General features: G+C 42.1%; 1 protein-coding gene across 1 annotated transcript in view; it reads left to right on the plus strand.

Annotated features, from left to right (window-relative positions):
* The window catches only part of Rarb (retinoic acid receptor beta), a 648,568-nt gene that overhangs the window by 81,121 nt on the left and 541,705 nt on the right, over positions 1–25,742 (plus strand). Inside the window, exon 2 of the mRNA XM_041662944.1 lies at positions 5,937–6,052. The gene's annotated coding sequence lies outside the window, so the exon portion shown is untranslated. The remainder of the gene's footprint in view (positions 1–5,936; positions 6,053–25,742) is intronic.

Raw genomic sequence — 25,742 nt, forward strand, 5'->3', positions numbered from 1 at the left:
TCTCTCATATACACGGACATGCCTGTTTTACTTAGAGGAATTTTAGAAAATGCATGACATTAACACAAAGAACAAACCATGAGCTGTTTCCTTTGGGTCACCTTGACAGCATCACAATACCATTTTGGGAGGGAAATAAAAGAGATTCGATGTAAGTAAATTACACTTAGAAAGCATTTTTAAACTTTTCAAGAGGAAATAGAACAACAATAATTTTTTTTAAAAAATCTACATTTTTAATTTTATGGGCATTGACTGGTATTTCGCCTGCATTTATGTCTGTGTGAGAGTGTCAGATCTCCTCAAACTGCAGTTACAGACAGTTGTAAGCTGCCATGTGGGGGCTGTGGATTGAATCTGTGCTTTCTGGAAGAGCAGCCAGTGATCTTGTGGGATCTTAGTGGATCAGGGATCGGGACCAGCCTTCTTAATATTTTAGTACAAGATTTGGAATTTGGAAGGTGCCGCAGAACCTCTGTGTGCTGGCTGCATTAGCTGTCCTTGAGGATAAATTACAGGCTGACCTCGCCCTGAGATAGGAGTAAGCAGAAAAGCACAAATACATCTGCGGGGAAATGTCCTGAGCTATAATTTATAATATAATGGTTTAGAACTATCATTAACGAAAGAGCAAAGAAGCCTGGTTCTATTCTGCAAGTGGAAAGTAACATCTTTAGTAAAGCACTCTGGTAGTGTCCACCCATTCTGAAAATATCACTTGAAACACCGTATGTAATTATAAACACCATTCTGGATTCCGAAGGTGGAGAGGTAAAAACAAAAATAGCTAAACTCTTACTCCCTTCTCTGTTTCTTCCATCTCTAAAATCTTCTCTCTGGCACTTAGTGGGAGGCATATTCCCTTCCCTTTAGACTGCCAACAGCCCCACTGTCCTGTGGCCTCTGTATACTGAATGCCTGGCAGGGTTTCCATGGGCTAACGTTACTGCTTTGGGTGGGTGCCTTGGTACTTAAAAAGAATGTGTATACTGATGCTACCCCTGCCAGCATTCTGTTCTTGAGTTTTTTTTAGAGACCTGTTACTCATGGGCATGTATGTTACATGCACAGGTGCCTATATAGGCTAGAAGAGGGTAAAGCGTCCCCTGCAGCTGGAGAGAAAGGTGCGCAAAAGCTACCCAACAAAAGTTTGGATGGAGGTCCTTTGGAAGACCATCAAAGAGCCATCTCTTCATCCCTGTGTTGTCTTTTCCAGCACTTCTGATTGCTAATTGATGTGTTCATGCACAGTGTGATCGGTTAACAACGTATAATCTAGATATTACTTCCAAGGGCTAGTGACAGCATTCTATAATTTGATATGGAATATTTTAATTTGAATGGAAGATTAGGAATGAAGATTTGTATTGGTCACACCAACAAAGGACGTTTTTGTACACTGGAAACAGAAAGGTTTATTAAAACAGAACAAGGGAACATACAAAGCAGAATTAACAGGCAGCTGTCTGAGTTCGGATGGAGCACAGAGAGCTCTCCTTGGAGAGCTATGCTGCCTCTTTTCCCTTTATGATTTTGAGTGAAAGAGAAAGAATGAGGGGTGGGCCATGTCAGGGCGTCGTACTCCCCGCTGTCAATGTCGGTGTCTTTGAGTGCGGCAGAATTGAAATATATGGTTGTTCCTGGCATTATAAAAACTCCACACTATTCCCCAAATCCAAGTTATTTTAATTGATAGTCATTATGGAAAATCAGAGAAAGCCACTCGACAAGCTGTGAATGCTGCTGTAAATTCTGCCATAATGGGTGGTTCTGTGTCTGCTGCAATCTGTGCTCCAGCTTTAGTGTGTGTGTTCGTTCAGGAGTAGTGGCTTCTAGTAATCATGCTTATAATACCTACTGTGTGTCAGGCACCATTCCAAGCATGTCTCAATCACTAATTTCTCCCCCCCCAACATAATATTTAGTGATTCTTTGGGAATTTTACATTATACTCCCCAATCCCACTCATTTCCCAGACCCTCCATATCTGTTCTTCATTCTCGCAGAATCCCCCAAAAGAAAATATAAAAAAATAAAAATATTATTAAAAAATCCTTCACTCCTCTGTCTTTCTCATCCAGCTTTCCATCCCTTCTTTGTTTTTCTTTGAAGCATTGTGTTACACAGTATACCCTTTGGTTCAAACAGCTTTACTTGGCAATCGTTCACTATAATGAGTGACCACTCAGGTTCAAGGCCTCTGGCTTTTGGAACACCATCAATACTGGACCCTCATTGAAACCCCTTTTGGGTAGTCTGCTGTTGCTGTGAGTCATGGAGATCTGGCAGCTCTGGTTGCACAGGAGCAAACCCTTCACATGCTCCAGCCAGTCATAGATGGGGTTGATATTGGGATAAACCCTGGATGTGATCCTGGGTGGGAGCTGAGTTGTTCACTCCTAGCTTCCACTAAGACTGCCCCCATCAAGTGAAGGAAGAACCAGTTTTCTTGTGCCCATGCCACTAGGGGCTCCCCTTCACCTATGGTGAGGGGTTGGAAACAAAGTTGGGAATTATATGAAAAATAACTTAATATAAGTTTTAAGTATAAGAGTTAGGGGGAAGATATGTGCTTAGAAAGACGTGGCTGTGGGCTCCTACGGGAGAGTAGCAATTGTGTAGCTAGCATTAGTCTTGGAAACCATTTTGATGGCTTTCCAGTTCTGCCCATCAAATTGTTAAACATTGTCTTCCTTCCTTGTCTTTCTCCGGTGATAAGTAAGTTATACAGTGACTGTGGGTGCCTTGGATGGAATTATCATCAGATAAGGTAAAACTAGTAGCAACCAAGTTTGCACAAAGGGCTTAGGACACTCCCTTTGCTATAATGGCCTTTCTGATGAGAGCCCTAGAGCTATTGTAAGTTTCATAGCTGGGAAGGAAGAAAAGCCTAACCAACATTGCTCTTTGAATTGGAGTTATTAACAAGACATTTTAACTAGTATCTGGGCTAAGGGCCTTTTCTCCTTTTTTTCCCCCCCCTACAATTTCCTGTCTTTCTCTTCATCTCATTATCTTATTGTAGTTTTGATTGATATCAAGTTCATATTCAATGAGGGAAGATGGGCAAAGCAGGGAAATTGTGGTGACATGGGAAGAAAGAGGAACTCCCCATTCTAGAGTTTCTTGCTAGCCAAGGACCAAGAATCCCAGCACCATCACATTTGCTGTGAAAATTACTGACACAGAGACAATACCCTCTTAAAATATTATAGCAACAAACCAGGCTCTAAGCCTGACGTGTATATTACCTGTCAAGACCTCTCACTTCTCCTGACTATTTTCTGGAAGTCTCCAAAACAAGACTGTTAAATAAAATCTTTAAAAGTTATTGTTTTATCCCCGAGGAGGAGTTGTATGTCTACACACTGAAAAAGCCAGAGAAGGGTGCTGTATCTCCTGGAGATTCAGATGGTTGAGAACTGTTGTACATGTCCTATGAATCTAGCCCAGGTCATTTGGAAGAGCAGCCAGGGCTCTTAACCTCTGAGCCATCTCTCACCCAAGCTTATTAACTTTTTCCATTACAGTGAAATGTCTGATCATCATAAGTCCTTGACATCTGGAACTTTATCATCTCAAAAATGCTCAGCATGGCACACCCTAGAAACCACTGTGATGCCATTGACATTAGTTTTTCCTTTAAAGATAGATTTATTTTGCCTGTTTTATGTCTATGAATGTTTTGCCTGCCTGTAAGTACCCCTAAGCACCACAAGAGGGTCACAGAGCCCCAGGAACTGGGGTTAAAGATGGTTGTGAGCTGCCATGTGGGTGCTGGGAACTGAACCCTGGCCCTGTGCAAGAGCAGCAAGTGCTTTCAACAGCTAAGCTGTTGCTCCGGTCCCATCATTGTCTTCTTTACCGATCCTTTAAAACCCATGCAGGTCATACAACATAGCCATTGTCGATTTGGGGAGGTATGGCTTTCTTGTTGGAAATCTGTGCCCACAACCGTATGTGTCTCATTTCTCCTTGGGTACCACTCTATTCATTCTGGTGCTTAAAAATCTGTGTTACAGGTATCTTTTAGTATGCTTCAGCTCTGCTTTAGTAGGGCGTGTCCTGCGTTTCTTTTCCGTGATAACACAGAGGATCCAGCTTTGCGTGAATTGAGGTCCCTGAGGGGGAGGGGAACTTTCTAGACAGCCAAGGGGTGGCAGCATGGATCTGTGTCTCTTCACCTGTTACCACTGACACTCAACAATTACAAAGAACTCATTAAATATGATTTCTAGTATAGTTGAAGTATACACACTCATATATTTTTATATACACACAAACCCAAATGTTACATGGCTAATGTTTCTGTTCTAATTTTAATAACTCCAAGGTCTTGTATATATTTATTGTCGGCTAGAGTTTCAATTTATTTAATTTACTGTTTCTTTATTTTTAAGATGAGGACAAACAGCAGCATGTCCAACACTTTTTTCAAAGGACTGTTGGTGAGGAGAGAGGCTTTTCTGGGTTGTTGTGAAATGTTATTTACTAGTTGAGCACAAGCAGTCACTGGGCTTAAACCCAGTCACTACTTTGAGAAAACCACCATTGTCCCACCATTGTAGCAGTGGTAATTTTGCCTTTATTTTTATTTTCTTGCTCAGAAAAAGTAATTAATGACGGTGCAAGAGAAGAAGCTTACCAATAGGATGCTATTACACATGGGAACTAGCACACTGATGGTAGAAGGCAGAAGAAATATTGGTGCAGGGAATTTAAATAAAATGGCATTTGAATTTGGGGCATTTTAATGTGTTGCTGTAGTGTTAAGAATAGAGGAAAATAATTCTCTAGAAAGGAAGAGTATTATTCTGTGCGATTCTCTTTTTTTAAGATAACAATGGGAAATATGCAAATCTCACCAAACGTGCCTTCAGAGACGTGCATCTTTATAATCTCCTAAACAAGAATTATTGACTTTGGATTTGAGGGGACAGGCAGATAATGACAGCATTTCACGCTGAAATTCCTTTGAAGGGTTTCATGAAAATCATGTTTGAAAAGTGAATCTCTGAAGAGAAACATTTTATGTTTCTTATATTATTATTTAAGCCCATCTCCATTCCCCCCTCCCTGAATAGAGTTTCTGAACACTGCTATCCAACCCCCACTTCTGGGAAGGCGGTTCCCAAAGTGTGGGTCTGCTGAGTGTTTCCTTGGTGGCTGCCCCTGCCACAATCTTGCTTTTGAGCCGACTGGTCCTTTTCAGACCATGTCGTGGTCTCTCACTGAGGTCAGATGCAGGCTGTATCTGAGTGGCTGGGCCCCTAGTGAACTCTTCCAGAACAGAAGAGATTAGGACTCTCAGAGAAACCAGCTCTCTGATCGATGGGCTTCTCACTTGTTTTGTTTTTGAGACAGGATTTTACCATATGATTCTGACTGGCCTATGTAGACCGGGCTAACTCAAAGTCCGATGACTGTCTGTTTTGCCTCCAGAGTTCTGGGATTAAAGACATGTACCACCACAGTTGGTGAGACCTTAGTCAGTAAATGACCACTGTAGTAATTTTGAACCAGTTTTACTTTAAAAAAAAATGAGGGAGTCAGTATTTTTTAAATGATCACTGTTTTCATAATCTCTCTCATATCTGTTAAATCATAATGAAATGAAACATCATCAGACCAACTATTTTTAAATCGGTGATATAGATTTATGAAAACACATGTGATTTTTGGGTTTTGGTATGCATTCCCATGATGTAACCCACTGCGTGAGAGAGCAGAGAGCGCTCTTCTCATCTTCAGCCTTGAGGAACACATTTTGCTTTGTTAAGCAGGCTTCCTACAGTTTCGCTGTGAAGTTCCCTTTGAAGAGCAGGACAATAAATAATGGGGCCTTTCCAATTGTTGTTTGCCAAAAGGTATTGTGGAGGTTTTTGTGTGCACGGTGACTCGTGTGTTCATTGTTGTGCTGTTGCCTTGGTCCCTAGGAGCCGAGGATGGCAATGCCTGTGTGTCTCCAACCTGGCTGTCCCCAGTGTGTTTGCGAGTTCTAGAGGCTGTTCGGAGAGCGCCGCAGCCGGAGATGTGCTGGAGAGCCCTTCTGGTAAGAGTGCCGCTCTCTCGAATGATTTGTTTGAATGAATTTCCAGACTGAAGCTGTGTGTTTCTTCTATCTCTGTCCCCTGGGAGTTGGAGCTTATTCTACCTGCTTCCTCTTTTTGCTTAAGTTGGGTTTTCTCGGGTCTGAACACTGTGCTTTAATAAACCCAAAGTGCCTCGCCTGTTGGAAAGTTCTGTTCTGTTGTGGTTTTGTGAATGACAACCGCTTATTTGATTCTTCTAGGGCTGTTACCATATTCTGCGTCAGGCAGTTATTTACATAATCAAAATAGGAGCACTTTTTCTTGCCATAAATAATTACATTAATTTGAATGCCAAAGGAAAAAAATGCCTTGGCTTATTCTTCTAGTATTTTGACCAAATACCATTTCATTTCTAAGGCAGTGTTTTAGTTAATTTGTTTGTCTTTGTTTTGTTTTGTTTTCAGAATTTGATTCATTGGAGAAAACATCTTCAGACAGAGCTGTCATGAGGCAGAAATGAATTTACAGCTTTAGGAGTGACAACCAAGATTTATAAAGCATCAGAAAGCTTATTGGCACATTGAAAATTAATGATGTTTTGAAGCAAATTATAGTATGATGTGGCAGAAATATTTTGCAATTCCAGAAGGCACCCTAAACACAACAAGGAGTGCTTAACAGAACAGAACATGTGGTATTGTATGTTGAATAACTTTCCTTCTGCACAGGACTATATGAAACGATGTTTTCGGGGTGTGGGGACAGATATGAAGGGTGGCTGTTCACTGGCACATCATTTCCTTCATGAAGCTCAGTAATTGCTGTAGTTGGCTGACTTCACCCGTGAAGCTCTCCTGCACTCTGTTGTGGGGTTCAAGCAGAGATTGAACGGCTTTGTTACACTGAGGTGCAGAACAAAGGCTTCCCATCATCTTCTGTGTGTGGCGCTCTCTGAGTGCCAGGAATTAGAACTGGAAAACAGCACCTAGTCTCTTCCCATTACCCATAAGCAATACGTATGTGCCCACGATAGCGAACTAAAATAGCCTTGAAAATAGATGGGCCGCGATGGTATGAGAGCCTGCTAAGCCACCCTGGAGGCTGTTACATCCACTCTGAGGCTCGTTTCTCATCATGTCCACCCTTGTTCACACAGATCTCTGCTAGAACTTCCCAGACAAAGGGATTTTAAGTTTCAACTTGCTGGTATTCTGAATTATCCACATCCCTATCTTCCTATGAATGGTGGGATGTTCTGCTGACTTTAACAAAACCCTCCCATTTAGACTACATCGTGTGTCAGGATGGATACCTCTCTATAGCCCATCGTAGAATGTTCCACATAGGAAGGGCAACAGGAAGGATTCGTTTTCGCTTGCCCACGTGGTTACTGGCATAGCAGACTGGGTGGCAGCAGCCTTGTGGGCTGTTGTCTCCTCCTTATTGCATTTTTTATGAGTGCTCATTTTTTTCTACTTAGATTTGCTTTTTTTTTCCTTTTAACTACTAATGAACTGGCAAACAGTAGGTGATTTTTTTTTGATATTTTAAAAGAGCCTGTAGATTGAAAATTAACTTGAGGGTCTCGGGAGGTCTTCTGGTACATTGCTGGCGAGGGCATATCATTGCTGATGGTCTAAGGAGAGTCCTTTCTAGGTGTCTTAGGCATTCTTTCTACTTGATTTGGCAATGTCACCATGCATTCCAGAGACTGCCTCCACATGTTACTTTAATATTGTGAATTACGCCCCTCTACTCATAGTCTATGTTTGTTGGAGATACGGCATGGTCCCAGAGCTTTCATAGACACTTGGGATTTCCAAATATGCGGTGGTGACAGGGCACAGAATTGTCTGGGAGATGCATTTTTTATTTATCAATATTGGTGGTAAGAGTTTTCTGAGCCTACTTGTGGGGACATTGGGCCATAGTGAAATCAAAGTGTCCGAAGTCTCTAATAGAACCCAGAGTCCCTCTGAGCATTCTGCTTCAAGTCCCCAGTGTCACACTGTTTCTGGGTATTCTGCCTCTCATCCCCTTATTTTCAAAGTCAGGAAAGAACACTGAGATCCAGAGAGACATTTTTCACATTAGCTGAACCAAGAGTTTTATCCAAGGCAGCTAAGACTAATTTAATCTACTTCCCTTCCTTTCCTTAATCAGAATTCTCATAGAGGGATTAATTAGCAATAAAGCAACATGAGAGAAAGGGGAAGAAAGAGAGGGCATAGATAATCCACAAACTATACATAATCATCTCTGGGTAATCAAAAGTTAACTGTCATTAACATGACATTTTCTTTTAAAGCCAAGCAGAAAATTATGATTTTTGGCACTAACCTAATCTTTAATTATACAGCAGTTCCATTCTTTCCCTGTGTTAGTTCAGAGAGCTATAAATTATATTAGTCTAGGGCTTTTGTGTCATTTCCTTTCCTTTTCCATGATTTATATAGTCAGAATACTGACCTATAATTAAGTGTTCTTGAGAACGGCCTCCAGTTAATTAAATGCTGTGCAGTGTGTAGGGTGTGCTGTGCCAAAATTCCAAAGGAAGAGGCCAGTCCTGGGTTAACTATCTCTGCAGAGGCTGGCTAAGTCTCAGTGATAGTCGCATATGACTGATGCAGCCATTATACAAAATAAAAATGAATCTCTCTCTTGGCTATTGTCTGTAAAAGGATATAAAATTCATCTTTTTTTTTAACAATTTAAAGATACAATTTCAAAAAGTGGTTGTCTCATTTGAGACATGCTCTGGGTTTTAACTACTGGTTAAGCAGGTTTATGACAAGGAAACAGAAATGAAAGTCATGTCTTCCTCTCACACTTCCTTACAGCCAGTCTTTCCACTGTAAAAAGAGAAGACACTGGGGAGTCACAGTGGTCCCAAGGCATTGCTCCTCCGTGTAGTGCCTTGAGGTCTGGGAGGGGATGGACACCACCACCCTCTTGTCTAGTGCCAGGGGCTCGCCTAATTCTGAGGCTGATCTGAAGCTCACCTCTCTCCCAATTTCTTCATCCAGACACCCTCCCCACAGTGCCTTCCTTCCCAGTTCCTTTGTGGATCAGAAAACAGGATTCCAAGGCCGGTTCTGGGATCTAGGGCAAGTCAAGAGGTGGGGGCTGCGTGCAGAGGTAGGAGACGAGCTTTTTTCTTTGTGGATCCACTTATTCAGAAGGGCCTCCAGACCTGCCTAGGACACTGCCTGTAAGCATGTGTTTAGTCAAGTGCGTATTGTATTAGTTGTCTGTGTATAGGAGGGCACACTCATGGGCACAGTTGGGTGGAAGGAACTAGACTCACAGATACATTTGTGGTACACAGAGTGCTTTAAGTAGTTACAGTGTTTGTTTTAAAAATGGAAAGGTCTCAGTCTAAGATCCAGATAGCTGATTCTTTAGAAAACTTTAAACGCTGGTCACACAGTATCAGTATATTAAACCAGTGTTGACACAGTAATGGGGTGTTTCCTAGTGCTTAGATGATGGGGTACCCTGCTACCCAGACTGTGTGAGGACCAGCATATGTTTCCTTTTCCTATGTTATACTGGTCGCTTGCATGTTGATGGTTGAGGAGAGATGGATAAGTTGAGAGACAGAATTAGTCTTGGTCAGGTCAAGGGGGAAGCAGGGAAAGTGGCAGGGTAGGCATCCAAAGGTGCAACCATAGAATGCTGATGCTCTTCGAGGACAACGCTAACAACACATTCCTTTCTCCTCTCTTCTCCTCCTGTCACTTTTTCCCTCTTCCTCCTCACCTCCCCCTTTGCCCTCCACTTTTACCTAGCACACACACACACACACACACACACACACACTCTCTCTCTCTCTCTCTCTCTCTCTCTCTCTCTCTCCCTTTCTTTCTCTCTTTTTGTTTCTGTCTCTCTCTGTCTCTTTCCCTCTCTTTCTCTTCTTCTCCTGCCTCCTCCCCTCCCTTCCCTTTCCTTCTTCTCCTTCCCCCATGCCTCCCTTCTTTTCTACTTAAGTTCTCTTTCTGTAGTCCAGGCTAGCCCAGAAATCACTATGTATCCCCATCTACCTTAGAACTCAAGACAATCCTTTTCCCTTAACTACCCTAGTTTTGGGGTTACAGGCATAACCCAGAAGGACAATTTTCTTCTTTAAATGATGCCCACAACTGCCCTAGAGTTTTCTCTGAGTGACATTTGTTAAAGCACCATGTGATACCTGCACTCTAAGTCAGATGAGCATTTTTAGATTTCAGTCCTATAGATATTTTCTCTCCTTTGATCTAAAAATAAGACTCTCAGGTAGTCCTTCCCATGTATGGTACTCGTTTTCAGTGATTTCAAACCAGCAAAATGACTATCTGAAGACGGTCTCTGGTTCTGGTCAGTATCTGTTGGAGCACTTGTTGGAGTCTCTTCTTCATGCCTAGAAATGGAATCCTTGTTTTATGTGGGAACTCTTTAACCTGGGGCCCAAATATCAAAAGTTAACGTATTTTGACAGCAATGGTGTGTAAGTTGTATTCGGTAATCCCTTCTGTTCTGAGTACTCCTTTGCTTTTGTAGTAGAAGCTGTTCCTTACTTTCACATAGAAATCAGAGTGTCAGAAAAGACACTCTGTGTGATGCCCTAGGAAAAAAAAATATTTTCTTGGGGTTGAATTTTGCTCAAAATCATTGTTTCCATTTTTTCCCATGATGCATGCCTCACATTTGGTTTGTTTTGGCAATTCTTTCAGAAAGCCATCATAGATGCTGAACATGTTCTTTGCAGTACTAATAATTGTGTTCTTCTGGCTAGTAGCCCTCTAATACCAAAGCAAATTTGCCAACACGTCATAGCAATTCCACCTGAAAGTTCCTTTATAAAAGCACATATGAAGACATGCTCTGACATAGAATAATACCACATTTGCAGCAAGGGATAAGCCCACAATGTGTATAAATAACACCTTGGGTAACAATTTTCCTTATAAATAAATGCCACTCACTTTAGACATATCTTATGATTTCCATCAAAACCAAGTTCACATTTATTTAAACACATTTTGGTGTTATTAAAACTGAGACACAAGATGATTGGAACAGCACTGTGCTCCGCTCGTCCACATTGGAGGTCAGGAATTGCAACCTTTCAGTGACCTGCATGGGTCCCTTCAGAGGGAATCATGCTCCATGCCTGCTGTCAGTGGCTGGCTTATCAGTTCCTCTTTTCACAGCACTAATGGAGTCTCATTTGACAATTTCATACCAAATTGTCCTTTCTGTCCAGTCACAGAAATAATGCGAGAACCCAATAGGGGAGAATTTCTTCATTGCCTCAAAAACTCCTGTTGTAGAAAGATCATTCTACAAGAATTGGGGAGCCATATCTTTTATCTAAAAGAGAACTCCTCAAAGAGGGGAATGAAAGGACTCGATACAAGTTTAATTTTAAAGTTATCATTCAAGTCAGTTGCCCATTTAAGCCACAGCTCAGATCCCTCTGCATTCTGCTTTCCCACAGTTCTTTGCCTGATGAGGTATCTCACTGGATATTCCTCTAGATTGTTTATAATATTTGGCATAGTCAATGTACTGGTTGGACACATTTTTAGGGGCTAGTTTCATGAAAAGTCTGGAGACTTTTCCAGTTTAAATAGAAACACATTTTCTGTGAGTATTTTCTCTCTGCCGTTGGTTATACCCTCAACCCTTCAGGTAAGGAAGACAGCAGATGTAGCTTTATAAGAATTTCCTTGATTACTGTTCTTGTCTCACTGTCCTGTAGGCTGTAAAGCACTCATAGAGGGACTAGCATTTGAAAACCTTGCATCTAGAGTTCTCCTTTTAAAACTAGAGGGAAGACCGCTGTCTGAATTAGCTTGAGCAGCTGATGAAACTGGGAAACTAACAGCTTCCAGGTATGTCCCAGCTTGTCAGTGTGGACATCTCCATACTTCCAGATAAGTCCCAGCTTGTCAGTGTGGACATCTCCATACCTCCAGATAAGTCCCAGCTTGTCAGTGTGGACATCTCCATACCTCCAGATAAGTCCCAGCTTGTCAGTGTCTCCATGGTCTCATAAGACTTCCCCGTGAGATCGGAGTGCACCTACTCAGAAATCCAGGCTGGATACTTGCAGTTTTGATCTTCCTGAAGGGAAGAAGAGAGTTCCATATGCACAGGAGTATTTTCATTCGTGCTTCCAAGAGTTCAGTTATTGCTCCCAGTCACCCAGCTCTCCGGTGGTAACTGGGGCTACCTGTAGTCCTCTCTATTCCATGTGGGCACTAACTTATCTCTGCTGCCCTATCTTAGGAACTGGCGGGTATGGCACCCCAAAGGACTCTATAGACATGAGAGTTGTTGAGCTTAGAAGATACTATCTATAATAGCGGTAATTATAGAAAGATCGTCAGTATAAAAAGGACCTTGGGTTTTAATTATTCTAATCCAGATGTGAGCTACCAAAGCCCCAGTCTAATAAAATAAGTTGTAATGAACACAGATATTAATAATTCTAGTGTTTAGAGTCAGTGAGATTTGTTGGTATGGCTAACTGCTAAGGGGGAGAAATCAAGACACCCAAGACAGGCAGAGAATTAAGTACTTGACTCTAAAAAGCATGGGTTTAGGGGTTCTCTGCCATTACTGCCAAAGTGACATCACTCAAATCATATGATCTCAACTTGTTCATCTGTGAAATCAAAATAATTTCAGTTAGAGGCTGTTATGAGGATCAAGTGGTATTATATTAGTTTAAATGTGCCTCGTGTTGCCTGAAGTTTTAAGTTTACTGTAAGCATTACTGTCAAGAGCATTAGCTTCATAGATGGGTTGATAATAAAATATTGGCATCACAGTGATGTGAGAATTTTTTTTTCTTTTTGAGAGGATGATGTTTAACTGGAGGTTTGACCCAGACTTCACATAAAATAAGGGTGTGCGCCTCCACTGAGCGGCATCCCTAGCCCCACTAATTCTTTACTATGGGTTCTATGTTGAATTGTGAATACTCTAGATTTCTGTTCATTATTTAGCTTAGCCACTCACCCCTTATCTTCTTACTACCTCAAAGATTTCAGTAGTCTTTTAAAAATGAGAACAAGGAATGATGTTGGCTATGGGGTGTTTTGAGAAGGCCACATTTGGAGTAGAGAATCCATGAGAGATGGCTGGGAAAGCTGTCTGGTGCAACCGAGTGCCAAGTGGATTAAGTAGTGTGAACTGAGTATCTTAGTGAATGAGGCCAAGGTGTCTCTTGCCTTAGATCCCTAAACTGGACCACATGAGACGGAATTTTGTTGGGGTAATCAGAGCTGATAGCCTGAGTTTTGAAAATCCTTCCAAGTTTAGGGGGAGAAGCAGTAACCCTAAGCACTGCATAAAACAAACTTCTATTTCCTTTTATTGCACTTGGTAAGGGTTATTAAGAATGTAATTCTTTCTGCTTGCTATGTGATTAGCAGCCAAGCCTTTTGGGGGTAAATTTCCATTGCAAGGTTCTTGTTATCGCAAATGGCACTTGCATGCCTAATTCTCTTTCCTCCATATTGAATCCGTAGCCCTTTCGGTCTAACGGCAGGCTAAAAGTGATTCCAATCCTCCAATGTTGATTCTGGGCCATATGTTAGCACTAATTATATAAATGAGACTTGGTGGAAATGTGACATGCTAAGCATTCCGAGCTTAAGGAATTATCTAAATGAATTCTCGCTGCAGCAGGAGTGAGGAGAGGCATAGAAATGCGGGTGCAGGTTTTGAGCATATGTTAACAGGCCGGCATGGCCCTCCATTGTCTTTATTTGTCTAACGATAAGGACTGCGGCTGGAACGCTGTGTCAGAATATTTTAAGGTGCCGCTCTTGTAAAAATGGCACTTCACACATACAGTTGGATCTTTTCTCCAAATAAGCAGAGGGGAATTACAGGATAGCAAAGGTCAGAGGCAGCAGCATTCGATGCCTTTGAACATTGAAAATTCATTCAAGTTAGTTGTCATGGTTATTATGTTCTAGGATCGGGAGACTTGGACAAAATCATTCTTTTCCAGCATCAAACATATCTCCAGTTTGGTTTTTCAAACTAGAGGGGTAAAGAATAGCTGGAACTAGGTAAAAGGGAATGATAACGTCACAAAGAGCCCATCCTTTCTGAACGTCTATAAGAGCTTGGGATTTGCTCCCTTGGAGTATACTGATTGTGGGCAAGGAGAGGTCGAGGATCCTAAACCCTAAGGTGATACAATGGTGATTAACCTGCAGGTCACAACTACTTTGGCAAACCTCTGTCTCCAAAAGTATTTACATTACAATTCTTAACAATAGCAATATTGCAGCTATGAAGAAGCAATAATGAAGTAGGGATAATTTTGTGGTTAGGGGGTCTTCACAACATGAGAAACTGTATTAAATGGTCACAGCATTCAGAAGGTTGAGGACCACTATGATAGAAGGTCAGCTTGCAGTCTTGACCTGGAAGTGGGAACATCTTGGACCACCAAAGGTGACCACACTGCCCTGGATTCTATATTTGCTGAACTCAGAATCTCCTTGTATATTGTGTTCTTCTGACTTCCCACATAGACCAGTGTCTGATGGTAATTGTTTGCTGAAATCATGGGACTATCTAATGTTTATAGAAAACTTGAATATGTGCTCAATATATATTTTTTGTTTTATTTGAGAGAAGGTCTCATTCTGTGGCCTGGGCTGCCCCAGAACTTACTATGTAGTCCAGGCTGGCCCCAATCTCATGATGTCCTATCTACTTCAATCTTTCTCCAAACTGTAGGGATAGTAGTTACAAGCACCTGGCTGGAACCGAACTGTACACTAAATATTTTATACCATTGTCTTGGCTAATCCATACTGGTGTGTTCTAGGATAGATGTTGTTTTCATTGAGAAATGTGTACTAAGGCTAAGGAGGCTAGACAACTTGCATAGTATCACACAAACAGAAGTGATAGACGGGGCTGGAGTTTGAAGTAGAAATGACCATCTGTGCCTGTCATCCAGGTCCATAGGACATGGGGACTGTAGAGGAGCATCCTGCAGTCTACTGTTCCTACATCCGTGGTGGCAAGTGAATGTCGCTACTCACGCATCCTGTACTTGTTTCCCTATAGGAGTGACATGAGTGGATGTGGGGCCATCTGTTGTCCATGCTGTGGTGGCGTTTATGTCATGAGCACCCCAGAAGCATTGCCTTAACTGTAGAACACTATCTAGGGAGGAAGGAGGAAAACGGACTAGGGAAACATAGTGTGCCTCTGCCAATAGAAGCTTGGTGGCATTGAATTCCATGGGGCCAAAATCAAGAGCACAAATGATAGCCATCAATTTCTGTAGGGCAGTGGGGAAGCAACTATGCCATAGAAACGATGGCATTCCAGCCAGGTTACATTCACACAGAGAGCAGTGGCATAGTTTCAATTAGTAAGTGCTTCCTATTCCATTAAGTTATGTGATTTATTTAGAAATTTTAACTTTAATTCGCATACCAAGCATTAGATTTCACATTGGCATTTTCAGGCAGCTAATTTAATTTTTTGATCCCCCCTTCTCTTCTCTCCCACCACTCCCTTTCTGCCCTTTGACCTCCAACAACTTGCTTTCTCCTTTATGTCACAGGTGTTGAATTGCCCTCCTCTACTTCTTCAACCACTCTTTCCCCTTCGTCCCCTGCTCCTGTTTTTGTAGTCTGTTCCTGCATTCTTACCCCCGTGCATGCATATATGCAAACATTAAAAACTCCAAAAGATAAATATTGCATGCCCTCTCTCATAAGTTAATCCAAGCTTCTGCTACTTTCCTTACTAGTTTCCAAATACATCTGTTCCCTCTGAATTTTGTAATTGTGTTTTTCTTTATAAGTCTATAACATTCCATTGTGCAAATACCACAGTTCTAATACCCACTGATATGTCGATGGACATCTAGACTGGTTACAGTCCTTTGCTATTGTGAGTCGGGTAGCAATAGCTATGGGTGTGTAAGTCCTTCAGTAGACATAAAGTCATTTGAGTTGTATAGATGGTCGTACTGTTGTCTATAAGGCTGTACCAGTTTGCATTCCAGCTGACAGGAATTAAGGAACCCTCTTCTCATCCTCATAAGCATTTGATATCATTTGTTTTCTTGCAATTCTAGCTCCATGGTAAGGTGAACTCTCAAAGCACTTTTAAGCATCATTTTCATGGTGGTGATGGACATTAAACACGTCCTAAAATATTTATTGGTCATCTGTGTTTCTTCTTTAGAGAACTGTCTCTTCATTAGCCCACTTATTGATTGGTTGTGGGCTTTCCCTGGTGTTTAATGTTTGAAGCTATTTGTTCATTCTAGTTATTAATACCGCATCTGAAGTTGAGCTGGCCACGATTATCTCCCATTCTGTAGGCTATCTGTTTCAGTTTGCTCAAAGTCCTTTGCTTCATAGAAGCTGTTTCACATCGTGCAATCTCCTTTGACAATTTGGAGGGAGTGTTTCTTATGCTACTTAGGCAGCACAGAAATTTCCAGTGTAAACTTACTCCTTGAACTGTTTCCCACTGTAGATTGTAGCCCCAGTGTTTTGGGTTTTAAACTCGTCTATGATTACATTTGAAATGATTGTTTTGTGAGCTGAGAGACATAGCTCTCACCCCAATCTTCTGCAGGTGGGTCTTCAGTTTTGCCAGTACTCTCTTTTCCCAGTGAAAATTATGTGGCCACAGCTGTGTGGGTTTATTTTGGGGTCCCTTTTTGTCCTCCACTGGTCTAGATACTGTTTTTTTTGTGCCTGTATCAGGCTTTGCCATTGTTCTGCAATATAATTTGAAGTCAGACATTGTGATACCTTCAGCATTATTGTTTCTGCTTAGGACTCCTTTGGATCTCCAGGGTTTGTGATTCTACATGAATTTTAGGATTGTTTTTCTGGTTATGTGAAGAGTAATGTTGGAATTTGGGTGGGTGTTACATTGAAGTTGTAAATTACTTTAGATAGGAGAGCCGTTTGCACAGTTTTCTTCTAATCCGGGATAGTGAGAGATCTATAATATGGACAGGTCTTTTATAATTTCTTTCTTCATTGTCTTTGAATGTTTTTTTCTGTAGTTTTATGAATATATTTGCTTTTCCTTGCAAACAACACTTTCTAGTATCATGCATATCAAACTCAGCATTGACAAGTTTATGTTGGCATACTTGATCAGCCAAGATTGTGGAGCTAGCCATAATTTTGTCTTTCCCTTTTCTAAGGTATTGCTATTTATTTATATTATATTATATAGATGTCTATATATAGTCCTGGTACCTTAATTTGGGAATGAAAGTCTATACTCTAAAGAGTGTCTACAGAACCAAAGATTGAACTGAACTCACATCAGGTTGACAGTGAAGTGCATGTACGTGGTCGGTAAATAATAACACCCACAAAGTGCAAGTGCCAACCATGGATGGTCTGTGAATTGTCAGGCGACCCACCAGCTTAGAGATCTCAGTCCACAGAGGAGCATTTCTTTGGTGTCTTGTTTATCCGTTTCTCACAGTACCCAAGAAAGATAGCTGCTTTGAAGGAGCATTTCCACAGTTGTACTCTTGTGATTCTCTTCTGCCAAGAAGTAAAGGGAATTCCCTTGGAGCACTTGATCACTGCAGCATCTTTATATGCTGGCCTGCAGCCACCAGACAGCGAACCTGAGTGGCGATAATATTTCTCTTTCTCTTTGACACAGCCTACAGCTCCCTAGGGCATCACTGCTGTCTGAGGCAGCGAGGTGTGTATGGGGCTCAGAGTTGGCAAGCAGTGAGGCCAGTTTGTACTTGCTGTGATTCTTCTTTCAAGTTGATAGTAACTCAAAAGTGTATTTGCCATTTACTCTTTTTAGAACTCTAGGGCACTAATTTCTCAAGCCATCTTGAAAGGGGCCATGTATTGCATAATCATCATTGAAACCCAAGCTACCTACTAGGTGGACAATCGAATATCTTTTCCTGAGTTGAGGTGCTGATTTTATGAAAACTCAGCCACTTCACGGTAGACATTACATAACTAAACTTACTGCCTTTGGAAATTAAAGGGCGACAAGAAGCTGCGAGGGGTCTATGGATCCCCAAGAGTACTTTCCTTTCTCTGCAGAATATTTTGAAGATACGATGAACCAACAGTTTCTGTTAGAGCACCATGTATACATTCTTGGGAAATCCTAGAGTTCTGAAGCATGATGCATCAACAATGGCAAGAGTTATGGGTAAAACGGAGTTAAAACAGAGCAGACCAAAGATGTGTAATATGACCTACTATTCTTAGAATAGGTAGGCCTAATTAAAAATTAGAGTGCATTGAAGAGGCATGTCAAATTCCTTACAATGAGGTGCTACATATATCCATTAAAGATTATATGTCTTTACCTCTAAAAGACAAGCAAGTAGATAGATTGGACTAGGGTGGAGGTATTGAGGCTGCTGAAGTTTTATAGATCAGATGCAGAGAAACAAAGTTTCTAAGACATTTGTGGTCATACAGAGTGAGGAGCAGACAGATGGGTAAAACGTAGAAAGTACAGCAATCTCCAGTCTCTCACTATGAGAACACGTAGTTTTGGCTCTATGATTTACTACCAGCTCTTTAGGTTCTCAGAGAACTCCTGCAGGACCTGTATAGTGCCTTCCTTAGGATGACGTCATTGCTGATCCTGTAGCATTAGTGTATGCTACAGATGTGTTTTGGTGAAGGAATCTGATTTTTTCAGGATATTTTAGTGATAATTCAACCCAACTGAATCCTGGATGTTTTATGTGTAAAGAGTCTTGCTTCATTCTGAGCAATAAGACATGTATAGATAGCAAAGTTGGGCCAGGGACCCAGACCGTGTGCCAGCATGTTCTCAACCCTGTGGATATATGCATATCTTTTGGAGGATCTAGAGGTGCATGCAGAAGGCTTCAAGGGAGGCTCGCATGTACAAATAATCTTTAGCAATGTGATTTCGGGAAGATTCTCTGTCTAGTCTGGGTAGGATTATAGGAATGCAGTTGCCTCCTAATGAAGCAGGATCCTTAGTCATAGTATCAGGTAAAGGTGAAGACGTAGAGCTCTCAAGTACCAGTGCTGCCCTTCAGAGGTCCCTAGCACTCTGGCTCAGATATTTCAAGCCTGTCTTTTGCTACCTGAACAGGTGCTTGTTTAGAACATGACTCCTTCATTTACATGCATCTGAATATTTAGAGTATCTATTTAGTATTTCAATGTAAATTTAAAAATTATTACATTTTATTTATTTGCCTTTGTGTATCTCTCTCTCTCTCTCTCTCTCTCTCTCTCTCTCCCTCTCTCTCTCTCTCTCTCCCTCTCTCTCTCTCTCTTTCCCTCTGTGTGTGTTTATTTGTTGGCAAGCACATGCCACAACATACGTGCAGCTTGCAGAATTCAGTTCTTTCCTTTCACTATGTGGGTCCTAGAAATTGACCTCAGGTCTTTGAGCATGGAAACAAGTACCCTTACCCGGGGAGCAAATCTCGGGCTTGAATGCTTACGGTCATCTAGACATCCACCCACCTACGTTCTGGTGGATTGATAGAATCAACATACAACCTGTGACTCTTTCCTTGTCATGCCATAAACTCTTCTCAGGTCAACTGGTCTACAGAGTTTTCCTCTAATTACAGAGGACATTTGAAGGGCTTCTTAGAAGTGCTGGAAGTCTAATGATTTCTAGTCCACATTCATCTACTGGGATGAGACCAGGTAGACTTCAGACCCCTTTGTGAGCAGTGTTGGGAAGTCCAGTGAAAGGATTCAGGGAGATGCAAATGCAAGCAATACTCTAAGTTGAAATTCTGGTTCTTCAGTTAATCAGTTAGGTGGGAGGCTCAAGAAAAGTTGAAATGATGCTTACTTACAAGCCCTTGCTCTGTGGCTAGGCAACCTCTCATAGTTGTGTTCATCCTTGTGACACAGTGACATGATGCTGTCATCTATGAAGTCTATACAAGAGGACCATGCAGTTGAGATTTAAAATCCCCCACAGAAATCTTGTAATATTTTAAGTTTACAAGGTGTTGTTGGGCCATGTTATAGCTATTCTGTGACATGTGAAGCTTAAGGCTACAGGTCGGATATTCTGCTATGGTTTCTTTCCTATTAATTGAACTGAAAATAAAATTTAAGAAAGAAATGTATTCCCCTGTTGTGACTCGGTGTTGCCTAATGAGCCATCCAGAAACCTTGAAATCTTCCCCCTACCTCTATCCAGTAGACAAACTTAGCGCCAACTCTTCTGCAGAGCCAGGTCAAGAAACATAGTCTGATCCCATGAAGGGTTAGAGCCGCTTGGGCCCTGGTTACCATAGCAATGTGCACACATTGGGGGGATTCTCTGTGTACTGTAGCAGCCTGTACACATGGGGAATCTCCATGCACTGTAGTCTGCACACAAGGGGAAATCTCCATGCTCCATAGTTTGCACACATGGGGTACTTTCATGCAATGTAGTCTGCACACATGGGGAACCTCCATGCACTGTAGTCTGCACACATGGGGAACCTCCATGCACTGTAGTCTGCACACATAGGGAACCTCCATGCACTGTAGTTGCACACATGGGCACTCTCCATGCACCACAGCAGCCTGCACACATAGGTAATCTCGATCCATTTCCTTGGTTTCAGAATCACAACTAAACTTCAGTGTTAACATGATAAGCCTTAGCAAAATCACAGCAGTAGGTGTGTCTCTGAGGCTGTATCCTGATGAGAGACTGAGGGGAAGATCTGCCTTCATCCTATGAGCTGGGGGCCTAGATGGAATAAAAGAGGGAAAGGGGCAAGCCAATTTACCGAGTGCCAGCCTTCCTTTCTCTGCTTGCTGCTGTATCCTACTTCCCACATCACGAAGGACTGAATGCTCTCTGCCCTCCCTTAAATGGCTATTTTTCCCCAGTATTCAGGTATGCCTTCACATTGTGGTATGACCGTAACAATATAAAGGTCAACAATTCAGAAGATCACAGAGTAGCTTTCTTCTGTTGCTTCTGTTGAGCCGTACTTCAACTCTTCCTCATGCTAGCAGAGTAGAGATGTTGCTGCCTAGCATCCCTGGCAGCAGAGGTTGGCTTGCTGGGAGGAAACCTGCATAATTCTGCAACTGTGTTGTACCTGATATTCTTGAGGAATTTCAAAGGGACCCAGTGTTCATCATCATAGCTTATGTGGCCATTGGGAAGCCCTCTTGTGAAAGGCGGACAAAGTAGAATTCTCTTCTTCTTTGACTAGATTATGCAAATTGTGAAACCTCCCTCTCAGAATGTTATGCAAATTCCGGACCCTCCTTATCATGTCACCCATTTGAAGCAGGGAATGTAGTAAACTGAAGACCAAATGGAGCAAAGAAAGCTTACCAGAGTGCATTATAGCTATTTGGAATTTATAAAATGATTTCATGTTTATAGTTGAATGCATGTAGCAATTAGGAAGTAGCAAATCAAATATATACATCAAAATTGAAAGTGAGAGTGTTTACTTCTAGACTCCTTGGACTAAATCTGAATAGGTTTAGGTATCTGGCAGTGTCTTGGAGCTTCACTATGTGCAGGGCATTTCACTTGAAGATGTGCTACAAAGCTCTCTGCAACAGCAAAGTCTATTTATAGCCTGGATGCTGTTTGGATAATCTCAAGATGAACTCATCTTTCCTCCAATATCCAGCACCTGAGTACAAAAATAATGCTACCTGGATTGACACAGTATGGGAAATCTACCCAGGCTTTACCAGTCAGAGACCCCTTTGTATGTTTAAATTGTACACAGATGGCAGGGGCCACGAAGGGAAGGATGAGAGCAGGTAAGCCTTGTGTGACAAGAGTATTTGAGGTGGCCTCTGTGAAGTCCCAATGGCAAGCAAAGAAGTCTAACCACTTAGATCACACAGACTGACTTGTGTGTGTGTGTGTGTGCTTTATTTCATTTTCAGTCTGTGCTTTCTTTGTAATTAACAGAGTCCCTTTAAAATGGTTGTCTATGAATTTTCTTCCCCACATATGCCTTAAAACAGTTTCATTTCTTCTTTTAAAACATTATAGCCGTTTCAAAATGCTCTATTTTGTATTTAATTTCTCCATCTCATATAAAAGACACGTTCTTCACATAATTACATAAAAATGGGTTTGCGAATGCCCTGGAAATCCATGTGATGAGCACATTACAGGAGCCTAAGTAATAATAATCTCCTGTTTACATAAGACCTGGTTTTCCGGCCAGTTTTTTTTTTTTTTGGTTTGTTTGTTTGCTTGCTTTTCTTATTTTAATATATCAGAAATATGGCTGTGCTCAAACACGCTAGCTTATTTTGGTCCACAGGATGCATCTGAACTATCACAGATGAGGTCACCTGGCAGGATGCACAGCTCTGTCTGATATTTTAGAGGCTAACATAACAGAGCAAACATGGAAATCATTGTCGTGTTTGCTGTGCACAGAGCAAATAAAGATCCGCAAAGTGAGTGGAACGTAGAAAGCAGAGAGGAAACAAAAGGAACACCAGGTTCTTAGGCAGGGAGCGGAGAAGGAACATCAGTATAGAAACAGTCTGTGCATGAGAGCACCATGGGATGGGTCACCAGTACATAGGAGGGCTTTGCTAGATGCGGCCCCTGCTCCGTCGGCAGCAACTCAAACACAGGTCCCTGCCTAGAACTGGAAACTGGTGGCAAAGCCCAGAATCTGGCTTAATAATCTGACCTTGCCAAAGCGCTGCCCACTAGTGTACAGACTGCAATTCCTGGAGGATTTCAGAACTTATTTCCACTCCGAGGAGATAGGATAGTCTGGACCCCATGCACAGATGTAGAGGGGGAGAGCTGGGGACTGGAAGAAAGAAAGAGCAAGGGGCAGGACCTATCAGGGGGTGCATAGCGGGAGCTTCCCTCTGAAGCTGGTGCCCTGAGTTTTCCTTTCCAGAGACCTTAAGATCAGGTGACACCCCAGTTATTATAATCAGAAGGAAAGGACTGTGGAAAGTCCAGAGAGCAGTGTCATCGTGTGGCTGTGTGTACCCGCTCTCAGTACTCCCCATGGAGTGTCCCACACTACTAAGCTGGCCAGTTTCAAGGGCAGGCTGCTAATAACTGTTTGGCTAGACTTCTAGGAGGCTGAACTGAGTGTAGGTTCCAAGAAGCTACAGCGTTAAAGAGAAAGGATTCCAAACTCTGGGCATTGAACCTATAGCTAGAGAAGAGGAGGGGCAAACAACCATGGCTGCAGGGCTAATGCCTCATGGGTACACTACTAACACCAGGCTGTGTCCCTGGGATGCCAGGTATCCAAGGAAGTATTTTAATATTGAGGGCAACATGGAAGAATCTGTGTGAATTAAATGAGTGTTATAAAATGCTTTCAAGGGTATCATGAAACAATTTTCGACATAGTATACTGTCCAAAATCGATGAGATTAGTCATCTCACAGTCCTGTTCTAGGCACATGGTTCTGCCCCCCCCCCCCAGTACACTTTTATAGAATCCCTAGCCTTGCTCTGGTCCCAAAGGGATTCTCGGTAATAGAAGAAAAAGAACAGGGTTCGTTGAACAGGAAGATAGTGCCAACTCTACCCCAAAAGAACAGAAGATGCATGGGTGCTGCTTCTCTTTGGCTTGCAAGTCCAGCATGCTCAAGCCAACAGTTCATCCATCAGCCTTACGAGGATGAAGGAAGGAGGATTTCCACTCCCCTTTGCTACTCTGCTAATAGCTTCTGGATTCTGCACTGCAAGAGGCTTGGTAGCTCACTCTTCCCAGAAGCAAAGCATTGCAGTTTTGGGGGAATTTCCCACAAAGTTATCTATCATTTAGCAAGGCGAACAACTGACCCAGCCCCATCCACAGTGCTGGGATCTGATAGCAGCGCTTGCTTCTTCAGTGGTCTAAACAAGAGCTAGGGATACATCCTAACACATAGAACTAGGGATACATCCTAACACATAGTACCATTTTCCATTGACCGAGTAGATCACCCACCTTGACGAACTCAAATATCGGTCTCCAAGATTTTCAGCAGGGCTTTGACCTTCAAAGAATTCCTTTCAAGGTTCTCCTTTCCTAAAGCTCATAGACATCTTGCTGCCACCCAGTGACAACCACTTAGTCCTTTGTACCTTTTCAGTCCTGGAGGGATTTGTGCAAACTTCTGTTTCAGATTTGTTCTTCTCCCCCGAGCCTTGTTCCTGGCACACTCAGAGGCATGCCGGAAAAGCACCGTTTCCCACAGCATCTCTGTGTGCTTGGTCTTAATGCCATTCTCTTGCCCATTGTCCCCTCTTCCCAGGGGCATCCGTCATGATAGCATCAAGCAAACCTACATTTCTCTAAATTTCATATGCAGCTTATTGGCCTGTGGTAAAGGTAACACAGTTACACCATAAACATATTTATTTTGCCTTGAAAGCTGTTTAGAGAATAAACATAGCTCATAATAAGTTTCAATTATGAAAAAATTACAAATATGGCATCAAACTGTGTGTGGTGGCAAAATTGAAGATCTATTTAATTACCAAGAATCAAGGAGACTCTGGGTGCCGCACCTTGCAGCTCACACAGGTAGAAAGCCTGAGCTGAGTTTGGGGCCTGCAGATGCCTGTGCAGAGAACCGTTTATGAGCTGGGGTTTCATGAGGTTTAAATGTGAAGCGGTATTATGCGTCTCTTTAATTTTAATAACCTAAAATGAGTAATTCACTCCTTAGAAGATTTGATGAAAAATCTTGGAAGTTTGCCAGCAGGCCCCGTGGGAGGAAGAGATGCATATTTAAAAGGGGATGAAGGGGAGAAAAGAAAAGAAAATCAAGAGGCAAAGACCCAGAAAGAAAGCTGTCTACACCTGTGCTGATCTCTGGACTACATTGAAACACCTTGGCTGGCATTGCTTTAAAGGGCCTGGCTTTGAAACATCAGCAGGGCAAGTCTTCCTGAAAGGCCAGCCTGAAACAGGGTGCTTTAAAGAAAGAGCCCAAGAGCATGCATGCTGCTCGCATTGTGCTCACCTCGGGTGACAGATCCCATGAACTTGAAGCTTGGTTCTGGATGTCAAAACACCTACCTGCAGTGGTGGTCGTTACCATAGCAATGGCAGGGTGATAGCTAGCTAGATGATAGATAGGTGCTGAATAGATAGGAGATAAATGATCACATATGTCAGAAAAGGCCTTTGTGCCTAGGAAATTACAGAATTTTTTTTTCAAAAACAATTCTACTGTCAAAACCAAAAATAGATCTCTCTGCTTTCCTCCCACCCTGTGTGCATTCCCGTGCTTTTCCAAAGACGTCTCATCACAGTTAGGATGTGTTCCACGCTTCCAGCTCCTTCCAGACTTCACAAAGGAGGTAATCCTACTGCGGGAAGCCAGCATCTAGCACTGGCCACTGAGTCTCTTTACATTAATAGATGATTCGTTCATTCTTATTTTCTGCGTTGCACCCCAAATGTTTTTCATTTTACTTTTCTTTCTCTCTATTCTGTTTCCCCTCTTTCCTTTCTTTACCCTTGCTCGTCTTTGCTTAAGCACACTACCATATCCATACTGGCAAATATGGAGACAGAACACCAGGGCTTTGTTCAGGCCAGGCAAGCACCCTACCAAGTGAGGTGCATCCTCAGTCCCCAGGACTGCTTTATTTGAGTGACCAAGAAGTGACAGTGACATAGATCTCTGCTCCATATTAACCAGTTCCTGGGGACTGGTTCTCCCCAGAGAATAGTAGCAGTATTTGTCTATTGAAAAT

This window comes from Microtus oregoni, unplaced genomic scaffold, assembly GCF_018167655.1.
Source record: "Microtus oregoni isolate MIOR12 unplaced genomic scaffold, Mior012 000013F_ref0000133, whole genome shotgun sequence".
NCBI lineage: Eukaryota > Metazoa > Chordata > Mammalia > Rodentia > Cricetidae > Microtus > Microtus oregoni.